At 38.1% G+C, this 12,406-nt stretch overlaps 1 protein-coding gene and 1 long non-coding RNA gene across 2 annotated transcripts in view; one reads left to right on the top strand and one right to left on the bottom strand.

The window, feature by feature from the left end:
* The window catches only part of LOC113922649, a 101,663-nt gene extending 94,008 nt beyond the window's left edge, over positions 1-7,655 (bottom strand). Inside the window, exon 1 of the long non-coding RNA XR_003520023.2 lies at positions 7,533-7,655. This is a non-coding gene — a long non-coding RNA (uncharacterized LOC113922649). The remainder of the gene's footprint in view (positions 1-7,532) is intronic.
* Positions 1-12,406, top strand: part of CFAP54 (cilia and flagella associated protein 54) — a 301,093-nt gene that overhangs the window by 75,483 nt on the left and 213,204 nt on the right. The window lies entirely within an intron of this gene.

Below are 12,406 nucleotides of genomic sequence, written 5' to 3'. Positions count from 1 at the left end.
ACTGGCCAGCACAAAGTTCTAGCTGAAGTTGAAGACCATGAATTTATACTGGGCCCCATCTGCCTGGTGGTATGGCATTACCCTGGTGTAGTATTTTTAGTAGCTGTGACAGCAGAATATTTGTGACAGCAGAGATTTGTACAAGGCTAGAGTTTTACAAATGAAAGTATGGGTTAAAAGTTCTTGATAAAAATGGGTACAGATTGAATAGGGAGGGAAGTGATACCTTCAAGGTATTTAAAGACTTGGTGAGCATGGAGATGTCAAGAGACTGGGTGTCTTGACATGTCTTGAGATGTCAAAGACATCTCTTTGAGGTCAGGGACCAGAAAATCAGAATCTGAGAGAGCTGGAAGGATAAGTGTTTGAGGTCAGAAAGTAAGATATTGGAATTTAAGATTTCTGATATGTAGCACTTTCTGATCATCTGTCCATTACTTCATCCAACAAATGTTTTTGAGTATTTATGATCCATTCAGCAAATATTTATTGTACATTGACTGTGTGACTGGTATTATGCTGAGTACAGGGGATTAAAAACAAACAAAAATCCTTTATTCAACAAATATTGATGGATTGCCTTCTTTTTGTGGTCCCTGCCTTCAAGATAAATCCAGTTTGTGGGAACATAGACAAGTAAGTAGGTAATTATGGGTTACTGTCATAGATACTTTTTTTTAAAAGATTTTATTTATTTATTTGACAATGAGAGAGAGCACAAGCAGGGGGAATGGCAGGCGGAGGGAGAGGGAGAAGCAGGCTTCCCGCTGAGCAGGGAGCCTGATGCAGGACTCGATCCCAGCACCCCAGGATCATGACCTGAGCCGAAGGCAGTTGCTTAACCAACTGAGCCACCCAGGCGCCCAGTATCATAGATACTTTAACTGCAAGAATTCCAGGGGAATTTAGAAGAGGAGTACCTAATCAAACAGTGGGTAATAGGTAAGGAAACTTCCAGAAAAGAAATCATGAAGTTGAATACTGATAGGCAGGAGTAGCCAGAAAAAGAGGAAGACACAGGGTGAAAAGGACTTTATAGGAAGAGAAAACAACATGTACAAAGTTCCTGAAGCTAGAAGGGTCATAGAGTTCTTGTGGTCCTCTAGGTCATTCAGTGTCATAGAGGCACAGATGAAATGGCAAAGGGGAGAGGGGGCTGTTGGGAAGAGAGGGTAAGAAGTGAGACCAGAGAGGAAGTCTGAGGATTTTGGGTGGACAGATGCTATCAATGTTCAAGGTTGGGAAGTCTGTCCTGGCAGTATTAGGGAAGAGCCTTATTATAATTGAAATTCCAGCATTTGAGTGAAGGAGTTTGATGATAGTGTTGGACAGTCTCAGCTGACAAGGCCAAGTGGTGACTGATCTTTGTTGGAAGACTTTGGTGTGTGTTTAGATCCATTTTCTCAACAGATGCTTCCGTGGCCACTTGCTACAGTCTAGTGCTTGGAGGATACTAATACTTCAGTCCTACTTCTATGTCAAATAAAACTCATCTTTCTTTTTTAGAACTGTTTCTCTCAGGAGTAATCTTGTGGCTTGTCAGAGCTGGAGAGAATAAAACCTTTGGGATTTTCCTTTTTTTTTTTTTATTGTGACTCAGTCTGGTCCTTATACTGTCGAAATATGCTCTTTCCTGTTAGGCCTCTGTCTTCCTACCACTGACACTGGGGAACACACTGGAGATGTGACAAGACTACAGTTCTTACATTTTTTTCCTTGTGCATCTTTTTCTTCTCTTAAATGAAACTATTTTAACTTAAAAATTTTAAGTATAATGTCCTCTTAGGATAGACTTATGAGATGCATGTAGAGGCTCTATTTTTTATGGGGCGTCCTCCCCAAGGATTTTGACCAACTAGGGACATGTAGAATATTTGTTTAGAAGTCCTGAAAACTTCTATGGCCACCTCTGCTCCTCAGCAGTAGTTTTTTATCCAAGTGTTAGGCTTAATGATCAGTCCTTAGGGTACTCTCGTAAACAATGATGTTATGGCTCAAATAATTGCCAAACTTTCTTTCTTTGAAGAAGACAAATAAATTTCTTTCCCTTGGCAATCTTTTTCTACTGGGGTATATTACAGAATGTTTTACATTATCATGATCTTGTAATAAAATTATCCCCAGATCAGTAACTGATGCATCACCTGGTACCATAAAAAGGTTTAAAAAGCCTGGATCTTTTCAGAACTTTTAAATAATTCATACCCTGTTGTAGTTTTTCAAAAGTTTCCTGACCTTGTGGAGCTGTATAATCTCATCAGGTGTCCGTTTTATTCCTAATCAGTTAAAAGTGGACCAACTTGTTGCTAGGACTGAGGTACAAACCTTTGATAATAGCTTGTTAGCTTTCTAAATGAAATGACTGGTCTTTTTAAAAAATTATTATTATGGGGATTCTATCCCCCATTTTCCTGTCTTGGTATTGGACTTCTGGAAGTCCATGTTGGCTTTTTTACACGATATATCACAGATTTACTTTAATGGATTGCACCTGGAACTAGTCTCAGACGTCCCTGATCTACTTCTGATCAAGTAGAGCGCTGATCGTGTGGCTTATGGTTGTTGCTCTTAGTCCACTTCAGTCTCCCAGCCAGACATTCAGTCTCTGTGCAGATGGGATTTCTTTTTGGGAAGAAGCAGGAATATTCCTCAATCCAAGGTAAGTGTTACAAGGGCAGGGTTTTATATTGCTGTTTTCTGTCCAGCACCCATTTCCCCTTCCAAATATCACCTTTTGAGGAATTCCTCCTTCCCTTTTAGATGTAGTCGGGTGGGACTTTTCCGGGGCTTTCTTCTCTGCTAGCCAGTCAGGGGACTAGTGACGTGAGTGAAGCCAGTTTGGACCTCCCTTCTTGGAATTAGATCTTGAGTGGAGGGATAAAAAGACTAAAACTAGTTGACATTCATTCTTTCCAACACTCGTGTACTGATCAGACTATTATGATTCTGTTCTGTAGACCCTCTTACCTCTTTGGACCTGCTGTGGTCCCGGCATGGTTTTCCTCTTGCTCCTGGTTCAAAGAACCCCAACTGATGCATCTAGTTTTCTCCTAATTCTATTTGTTGGAACCTAAACAAATTGGTAGTTGAGATGACTTTGGCAGTTCCAAAATCCAGTCATATTGCTTCAACTCTAAGCAAAGGAGCATTATGGATTAGCAGATTATTTTTTGTAATTGACACAATCTAATTTTATGGTTGTATTTTGGAACCAGAACTAATGAAGAAGCCTAGACCGCTCGAGGTTCTAGTAACTCCTGGCTTTACTATTTCTCAAATTTCTACCTTCATGTCTCCTAAATACCACTCTATTAACTAGGTTAGCTGTAATTGGATTACTAAATATAATTATTTTTCCTATTTTATAGCATTTTAGTCAAATCAGTTCTATTTGCTTTTCGGGGAAGAATATATGTGAATCATTTTTTTCCCCCAGAGATCTTATCAGTCCTTTTTAATTGTTCTACGCTGAAGTCTTCCTCATTAAGAGCAAACCCTTTCTGATTCTGACCCCCTCCCATGAGGTCATGTTTTGCCCCTTTAGACTTCAAAGTACTGACAAGATTTTAGCTAATTTCCATTTCAGGTTTTAAGGTTATTTCAGGAAACCATCCAGGTTGCCTTTCCATGCTTCTTTTTAACTTAGCTTTGTATTGATAAGACAAAATACATAGTGGTTAGGAGGATAGGGTTTTGGATTAGAGTTTTGGTTTTGCCACTGACTAGCTGTATGACCAAGGTCAAGTTACTTATGCTCTCTTAAGTTTTAATTTCTTCATATGTAAAATGGAAGTTCTTGGGAAGATTCAAGGAAATGATGCATATAAAATGCTTAGCATTTGGGACAGAATAAGCAATCAATAAATGTTAGCCATTATTATTGTTATTACTACTACTCTATCTCCCACTTTAGGCATTCTGGAACATTTTGTTTTATCGTATCAGAACTATTTTTTGGTGCTCTAGATGTATTTTCATTTATCAAGCTATACATTTCTTTTTGTGTTTTCTCTTAGATTGATCTTATAAGTAGTATATTTTATTCTCAGCAATCAAAAAATACTCCTTGCCAGGATTCTTGGATATGACTTAACCTACTTTTCATCTCCTTCTGAAATGTACATAATAGTGCTGAGCCTCCAGAATATACCTCAGGAGGTCTACTAGACAAGTAGTAAATATGGCACTTTATCATTCCAGTCTTATGATAGTTTTTTATGGATAGTTGTTAATCATGACCTTGAAGACTGTCTTACATCTTTCCCTCAGTGTCTTGCTGCACTGTGGATGTTAAGCTGTTGTCCAATGTATTTAATATTAATCTGTCCTCATAAGCACTGAATAACTTCTAAAAAGAGGCAGGTTTATTTCTCTAATGGAAACTATAGGCAGAGAGATTTACATTCAGACAGTAGTACTTTGGACTTCAGTGCTATTTTCTGGCAATAAAACAGTATGTTTTTGTGGACACATTAGACAATGTGTTGGACATATAGGCAACAGTGATGTCCATATTGATAACACTTTCTCTCTTTTTTAAAAAAGATTATTTATTTATTTATTTATTTGAGAGCGAGAGAGAGAGCACAAGCGGGGGAGGAGCAGAGGGAGAGGGACAAACAGATTCTGCGTTTAGCACAGAGCCTGCTTCAGGGCTCAATCCCACGACCCTGAAATCATGACCTGAGCTGAAATCAAGAGTTGGACTCTTAACCAACTGAGCCACCCAGGCACCTCACACTTTCTCTTTTCACAGTTGAATAGAGCTGGTTTCATGGGAATTCTCTTTCTTGAGGTTTTGGGACTAATTCTCTGGTGATATTTCCTCCTTCTATTTGAGGAACCCCCTTTAAAAAGCCCTAATCACTTTCTTTGTAAAAAATTGATATATGATTGACATAAACATTATATTTTAGGTACACAGTGTAATGATTTTATATTTGTATATATTGCTAAATGATCACCACAATAAATTTTATTAACTTATGTATGTCATCAGTTACAAAATTTTTTTTCTTGTGATGAGAACTTTTCAGATTTACTCTCTAAGAACTTTCAAATAAGCAATACAATATTAATAACTATAGTCACTAGCCTGTACATTATATCCCCATGAGTTATTCATTTTATAACTGAAAATTTGTACATTTTGACCTTCACCCATTTTGCCCTACCTCCCACCCCCAACCTCTGGCAACCACCAGTCTGTTTTCTGTATCTATCTACCTTTTTTTTTTTAAGATTTTATTTATTTATTTGTTTGAGAGAGAGAGAGAGAGCACAAGCAGGTGGAGTGGCAGGCAGAGGGAGAAGCAGGCTCCCCACTGAGCAGGGAGCCCGATGCAGGGCCCGATCCCAGGACCCCGAGATCATGACCCGAGCTGAAGGCAGATGCCCAACCGACTGAGCCACCCAGGCTTCCCTATCTACTTGTTTTCTTTTTCTTTTTTTTTAAAGATTCCGTATATGCATGGCATCATATGGTATTTGTCTTTCTCTGACTTATTTAACTTAACATAATGCCCTCAGGGTCCACCCATGTTGTAACAAATGGCAAGATTTCATTCTTTTTCTATGGCTAGATAACATTCACATATATGTGAATTGTATGTTTATATATATATATATATGAGTTGTATATTCACATATGTATGAATTGCATATTCATATATATGAATTGCATATTCATATATTGCAATTCACATATATATGATGAATATATATAACATGTCTTGGCTGTTGTAAATAATGTTGCAATGAACATGGGGTGCAGATATTTTTCTAATTAGTATACTAATCGCTTTCTTATAAATGGAATGCTTTTAGCAGCTCAATGATTTGGCTCACTAAGTTTGGATTTTCCAACTAGCATTAGGTTTTACCTTGAGTTCTATTTTTATAGAATTTATCTGATTTACATAAATTAAGGACTGTGTTTTAGACTTTTGTTACCTTTTATTTAAAAATTTAGTACTTTTAAGGATGCCTGGGTGGCCCGGTCGGTTGAGTGTCTGCCTTCAGCTCAGGTCATGATCCAGGGTCTTGGGATCAAGTCCTGCATTGGGCTCCTTGCTCAGTGGGGAGCCTGCTTCTCCCTTGCCTGCTCTGCCTGCTGCTCCCCCTACTTGTGTTCTCTCTCTGACAAATAAATAAAGTCTTAAAAATTTTAGTACTTTGATTAATCTCTTTCAAATTGGGCCATGAAATCTGAGTTAGGGAGTTAAAATTAATCAAGACTCAATCAGAACATTTAATTACTTAATTTATTTTCCAATCAGAATATTTTAAACATACTGTCTTAAAATGCATTATAGATCATCCTCATCTGTCATAATTTCATGTATTTCATTAAGAACATGTTTATTGAACCTAAAGAGATAAAGTACTGTCCTTGCTAACAAGACGCTCATATTGTGTAATACATGCTAAAATAAAGAGTGGAAAATGAAGAGAATAAGTACCTAAATGTGTGGGACTTCTTTGGGAGGATTTAGAGGTGATGTTTGAGTGGATCTTGAAGCACAGAAAAGGATGTAAAACCCTCCAGGAAGAGGAAGTTTCATGGGAAAAGCTCTGAGGCATGACAAGCATAACTTCTCAGGGAATGAGTGACTTTTTATTTTTTTTTTATGGTTTTGAAGGTTAGGTTGGATAGGCAGTAGTTCTGGGAGAAAAGAGTAGAGAGGGAGATAAAGCTAGCAAGTATTAATCGTGGTCAGAACACAAAGCCTGTGGTGGAGTTAGCACTGTAACAAGTATAGGAGGAACCATTGAAGGGCTAGAAGACTGGAGGTTGAGGAGACTAGAAACTGAGAGAAAGGGAAGGAGGCTGATTAACTCATCTCAGTCAGTGGTTCCCAGTCCCTAGTGTACTTCAAAAGTACCCTCAACAGTTGTTAATAATACAGATGCTTAAGGCCCACCCCTGGAGATTTTTACTAAATAGGTTCAGAGTTGGGGATGGACTATCTTAATTTTTAAACAAGTTTCATAGATGATACTGAATAACAGCCATGTTTGAGAAATATCTGTGTATAACCCATGACAGAAAGCAGGAAGTTTAAAAAAAATCTCAGTTGGGTTCCCGGATATGCAGAGAGAAGCTGCTAGAATCAAGTCAGAAGGTGCTAGTGTCTGACTGGTTCACTAGAGCATGAATTGCCGAGGCGAATTTTGGGAGTAAGTGTAGAAACCCCAGGGCAGTTGGCCAGTCAGTTGAGATAGGATCAGAGGCAGTCTGTGTTAATATTAGGGCCAGCAAACCAATGCTGCTGGTGCATTTTTTAGGCTGCATACATAATCCAGAGGAGGGAAACTTTCAAGGCGCTGGTCTCTTCCCTTGTGTTGCATAATTTTTCCTTAGGCTGATTTCACCTATTCTTAGGCAGTCTAAAATATCTTGGTCTCCAGTCTGTGACGCGAATGAAGTCACATTAACATTTAATGTTCAAAATATAATAGCTTTCATCTACCTTCTGTTCAAGTAGGAATTTCTTAAAAATTTTCCACAGTTATCTGGGGAATCTACTTACCTTTTCTGCTCAGGCTTCTTCCTCATTTCAATTCTGGCCTCTTACCAAGCTCCTACCTGTTGTTGCCTTTCAAGGGAACCCTGCTCTGTGGGCCCATCTGTCCTCTCAGGGAGCCAAATCTGGTGTGTCATCTGTGGCAGAGGGTGGAAAGCTGAATGAGCCTCTGCCCCGCCCTGTGCTTGTTGTGTCCTCTGGCTTGACTAGGCCCTGCTGATGCCTTGACTCACAGTGTTTTATGACATAGCTCCTTCAACATCTTTCTTTCCATCCATTTTCTCCATTTTTTTCCTCAGTTTGGTTGAATGAGTGAAAAAGTAGAGATGATAAGGGATAACAGATGCCATTCTTTGCTCCTTGGTTGAGTCATTCATTCAATGATTCAAGTTATACTGAGCACCGTGTGTCTATAAATTAACTTTTGAGTCTAAACAGTTAAGGTCTTTGGCATGTAGGCCCTAGAAACATGGTTACCATATAATACAACCCTTCTCACATGAAGAAATGATTGTCCTATGCAGATGGCTAAGATTTTTGAACTATAAAGCCAAAAAAAATTTTCAAGGTCTCCTGGCACAGAACAAGCAGAATTAAAAAACCCATTTATTATTATAGATAAATTTTAATCACAACTAATGATTTTAGACCTGAATGTCAACCATTTCCTATAAAAATAAAAATGAGTTAATTCTGATCTCAATTTAGGTCAATCTTTATTTTAGAAAAAAATGTATGGTACTAGAGTTTTATAATCTACACTCCCAAAGGGAAATGGTTTACTCACTCAACTTTAAATATCACTTTTAGGCAAATGACTCACGGAAAGTCTTACCCTTTCATTTGAGCTCAAGTCCAGATCTCCAAATGGAAGCTTTGAACTTAGCATGTCTTCTGCAGAGGAAACAGCACAGGTTTTTGTAAGAGAGTGAAATGTATTTGAAATTTGACAGACATTTGTCTTCTATTTTTTAGGATTTCTTTTCTTAAATTTATTAAATTGGCTAGAACTTCCAGAATAAAAAGGAATAGTGGCATTGTGTCTCCTGGATTTTATTGATCATTCTTTTAGTGTTTCACTAATAGCCATAATTTTGACTATTGGCTAAAATTAATATTTTTCTCATGCTAAAGAAAGAGCTTTCCTAGTTTATTGAGGTTTGCCACTCCCTCCCCCCAGCTTTACTGAGGCATAATTGGCAAATAAAATTGTAAAATATTTCGAATGTACAACATGATGATTTGATATATTTATGCAGTAGTCTCCTCATAGCTGTGGTTTAGCTTTCTGCAGTTTCAGTTACCCGCAGTCAACCACAGTCTGGAAGTAGATGATTTTCCTTTTGACGTATCATCAGAAGGTCAATAGTAGTAGCCTAAAGCTACGTCACAGTGCCTACGTCATTCCCCTCTCACTTCATCTCATCATGTAGACCTTTTATCTTCTCACATCATCACAAGAAGAGGGTGAGTGCAGTACAACAAGATATTTTGAGAGAGAGACCACATTCACATAACTTTCATTACAATATATTGTTATAATTGTTCTATTTTATTAGCTATTATTAATCCCTTGCTATGTCTAATTTATAAATTAAATTTTACTGTATGTATGTATGAGGAAACACATAGTATATATAGGGTTTAATACTATCGGTGGCTTCAGGGATCTTGGAATGTATCCCTGTGGATAAGCAGAGTCTACTGTACATTATGAAATAATTACCACAAGCAGCTTAATTAACACATTTATCACAACATATAGTTACCTTTTAAACATTTTTAATTTAAATTCAATTTAATATATAGTGTACTTTTAGTTTCAGAGGTAGAATTTAGTGATTCATCAGTTGCATATAATACCCAGTGCTCACTATATCAAGTGCCCTCCTTGATGTCCATCACCCAGTTACCTCATCCCCCCACCCACCACCCCTCCAGCAACCCTCAGGTTGTTTCCTGTAGTTAAGAGTCTCTTATGGTATGTCTCCCTCTCTGATTTTGTCTTATTTTATTTGTCCTTCCCTTCCCCTATGTTCATTTTGTTTCTTAAATTCCACGTAGGAGTGAAATCATATGATATTTGTCTTTCTTTGATTAACTTATTTCGCTTAGCATAATACCCTCTAGTTCCATCCATGTTGTTGTAAATGGCAAGATTTCATTCTTTTTGATGGCTAAGTTACTTTTTTTGGGGGGGTGAGAACATTTAAGATCTGTTTGTAGCATCTGTAGCAAATTTCAAGTACACTTTTTTTTTTAAGAGAAAGCACTTTTTTTTTTTAAAGATTTTTATTTATTTATTTGTCAGAGAGAGAGAGAGCACAAGCAGGGGGAGCAGCAGAGGGAGAGGGAGAAGCAGACTCCTCACTGAGCAAGGAGCCCGACGTGGAACTTGATCCCAGGACCTTGGGATCATGACCTGAGCCGAAGGCAGACGCTTAACGACTGAGCCACCCAGGCGTCCCACAAGTACACTGTTTTTAAGTGTCATCACCATACTGTACAATAGATCTTCAGAACTTTATAACTGGAAGTTTGTGCACCCATTCCCCTCCCCAACCGCTTGCCCTCGGCAACCACCATTCTACTTTCTGTTTCTATGAGCTTTACTTTTATTTTTTTTTAGATCACACATATACACGATACCATATAGTATTTCTCTTTCTCCATCTGGCTCATTTCACTCAGCATAATGTCCTCAAGGTCATACATGTTGTCCCAAATGTCAGGGTTTCCTTCTAAGGCTGAATAATATTCCATTGTATATGTGTGACACATTTTCTTTATCTATTCATCTATCAGTAGACACTTGGATTGTTTTTATATCTTGGTTGTTGTGAATATTGCTGCAATGAACACAGGAGTGCAGATATCTCTTTAAGATAATGATTTCATTTCCTTTGGATAAGTACCCAGAAGTGTGATTGCTGGATCATTCGATAGTTACATTTTTAATTTTTTGAGCAACCTCCATACTGTTTATCATATTGGTTATACCAGTTCACATCCTTACTAACATTGTACAAGTGTTCTCTTTTCTCCAGATCCTCACCAACATTTGTTATCATTTGTTTTTTTGATAATAGACATCCTAACAGGTGTGAGGCGATATCTCATGGTGGTTTTGATTTGCATTTCCCTGATATTAGTGATGTTGATCATCTTTTCATGTACCTGTTGGCCATTTGAATGTCTTTTTTAGAAAAATGTCTATTCAGGTTTTTTGCCCATTTTTAAATCATTTGATTGATTGATTGCTATTGAGTTAAGAGTTACTTATATATCTCGGATATCAAGCCCTTATTGAATGTATTGTTTACAGATATTTTCTTCCAATTCCATAGGTTGCCTTTTCATTTTGTTGATTTTTTCCTATGCTGTGCAGAAGCTTTTTAGCTTATTTATTTTTGTTTTTGTTGCCTATACTTCTGTTGTAGGATCCAAAAATTTGTTGCCAAAACCAATGTCAAGGAGCTTTTCCTTTATGCTTTTTTCTAGGAGTTTTATGGTTTCAGGTCTTATGTTTAAGTCTCTAATGCATTTTGAGTTGATTTTTTTTTTTAAGATTTTATCTATTTATTTGACAGACAGAGACATAGCGAGAGAGGGAACACAAGCAGGGGGAGTGGGAGGGGGAGAAGCAGGCTTTCCACCAAGCAGAAAGCCCGATGTGGGGCTCGATCCCAGGACCCTAGGATCATGACCTGAGCTGAAGGCAGCTGCTTAATGACTGAGCCGCCCAGGCGCCCCTTGAGTTAATTTTTGTGTACAGTAAGTTAAGGGTCTGATTTCATTCTTTTGAATATGGATATCCACTTTTCCCAGCACCATTTATTGAAGAGACTATCCTTTCCTCATTGTATATTCTTGGTGACTTTGTCAAAAATTAGTTGACCATATTTCTTTTTTTTAATTTAATTTTATTATGTTATGTTAATCACCATACATTACATCATTAGTTTTTGGTGTAGTGTTCCACGATTCATTGTTTGTGTGTAACACCCAGTGCTCCATTCAGTACGTGCCCTCCTTAATACCCATCACCAGGCTAACACATCCCCCACCCCCCCTCCCTTCTAGAACCCTCAGTTTGTTTCTCAGAGTCCATAGTCTCTCATGGTTCATCTCCCCCTCCAATTTCCCCCCCTTCATTTTTCCCTTCCTGCTATCTTCTTTTTTTTTTTTTAACATATAATGTATTTTTTGTTTCAGAGGTACAGGTCTGTGATTCAACAGTCTTACACAATTCACAGTGCTCACCATAGCACACACCCTCCCCAATGTCTATCACCCAGCCACCCCATCCCTCCCACCCCCCACCACTCCAGCAACCCTCAGTTTGTTTCCTAAGATTAAGAATTCCTCATATCAGTGAGATCATATGATACATGTCTTTCTCTGATTGACTTATTTTGCTTAGCATAATACCCTCCAGTTCCAGCCACATCGTTGCAAATGGCAAGATTTCATTCCTTTTGATTGCTACATAATATTCCATTGTATATATATACCACATCTTCTTTATCCATTCATCTATTGATGGACATCTTGGCTCTTTCCATAGTTTGCCTATAGTGGACATTGCTGCTATAAACGTTGGGGTGCACGTACCCCTTTGGATCCCTACATTTGTATCTTTGGTGTAAATACCCAGTAGTGCAATTGCTGGGTCGTACGGTAGCTCTATTTTCAACTGTTTGAGGAAACTCCATACTGTTTTCCAGAGTGGCTGCACCGGCTTGCATTCCCACCAACAGTGTGGGAGGGTTCCCCTTTCTCCGCATCCCCGCCAACATCTGTCGTTTCCTGACTTGGTAATTTTAGCCATTCTGACTGGTGTGAGGTGGTATCTCATTGAGGTTTTGATTTGGATTTCC

Source organism: Zalophus californianus, chromosome 9 (genome assembly GCF_009762305.2).
Source record: "Zalophus californianus isolate mZalCal1 chromosome 9, mZalCal1.pri.v2, whole genome shotgun sequence".
Lineage (NCBI taxonomy): Eukaryota > Metazoa > Chordata > Mammalia > Carnivora > Otariidae > Zalophus > Zalophus californianus.
The sequence above is the reverse complement of the archived record's forward strand: the minus strand, read 5'-3'. Positions and strand labels throughout refer to the sequence as shown.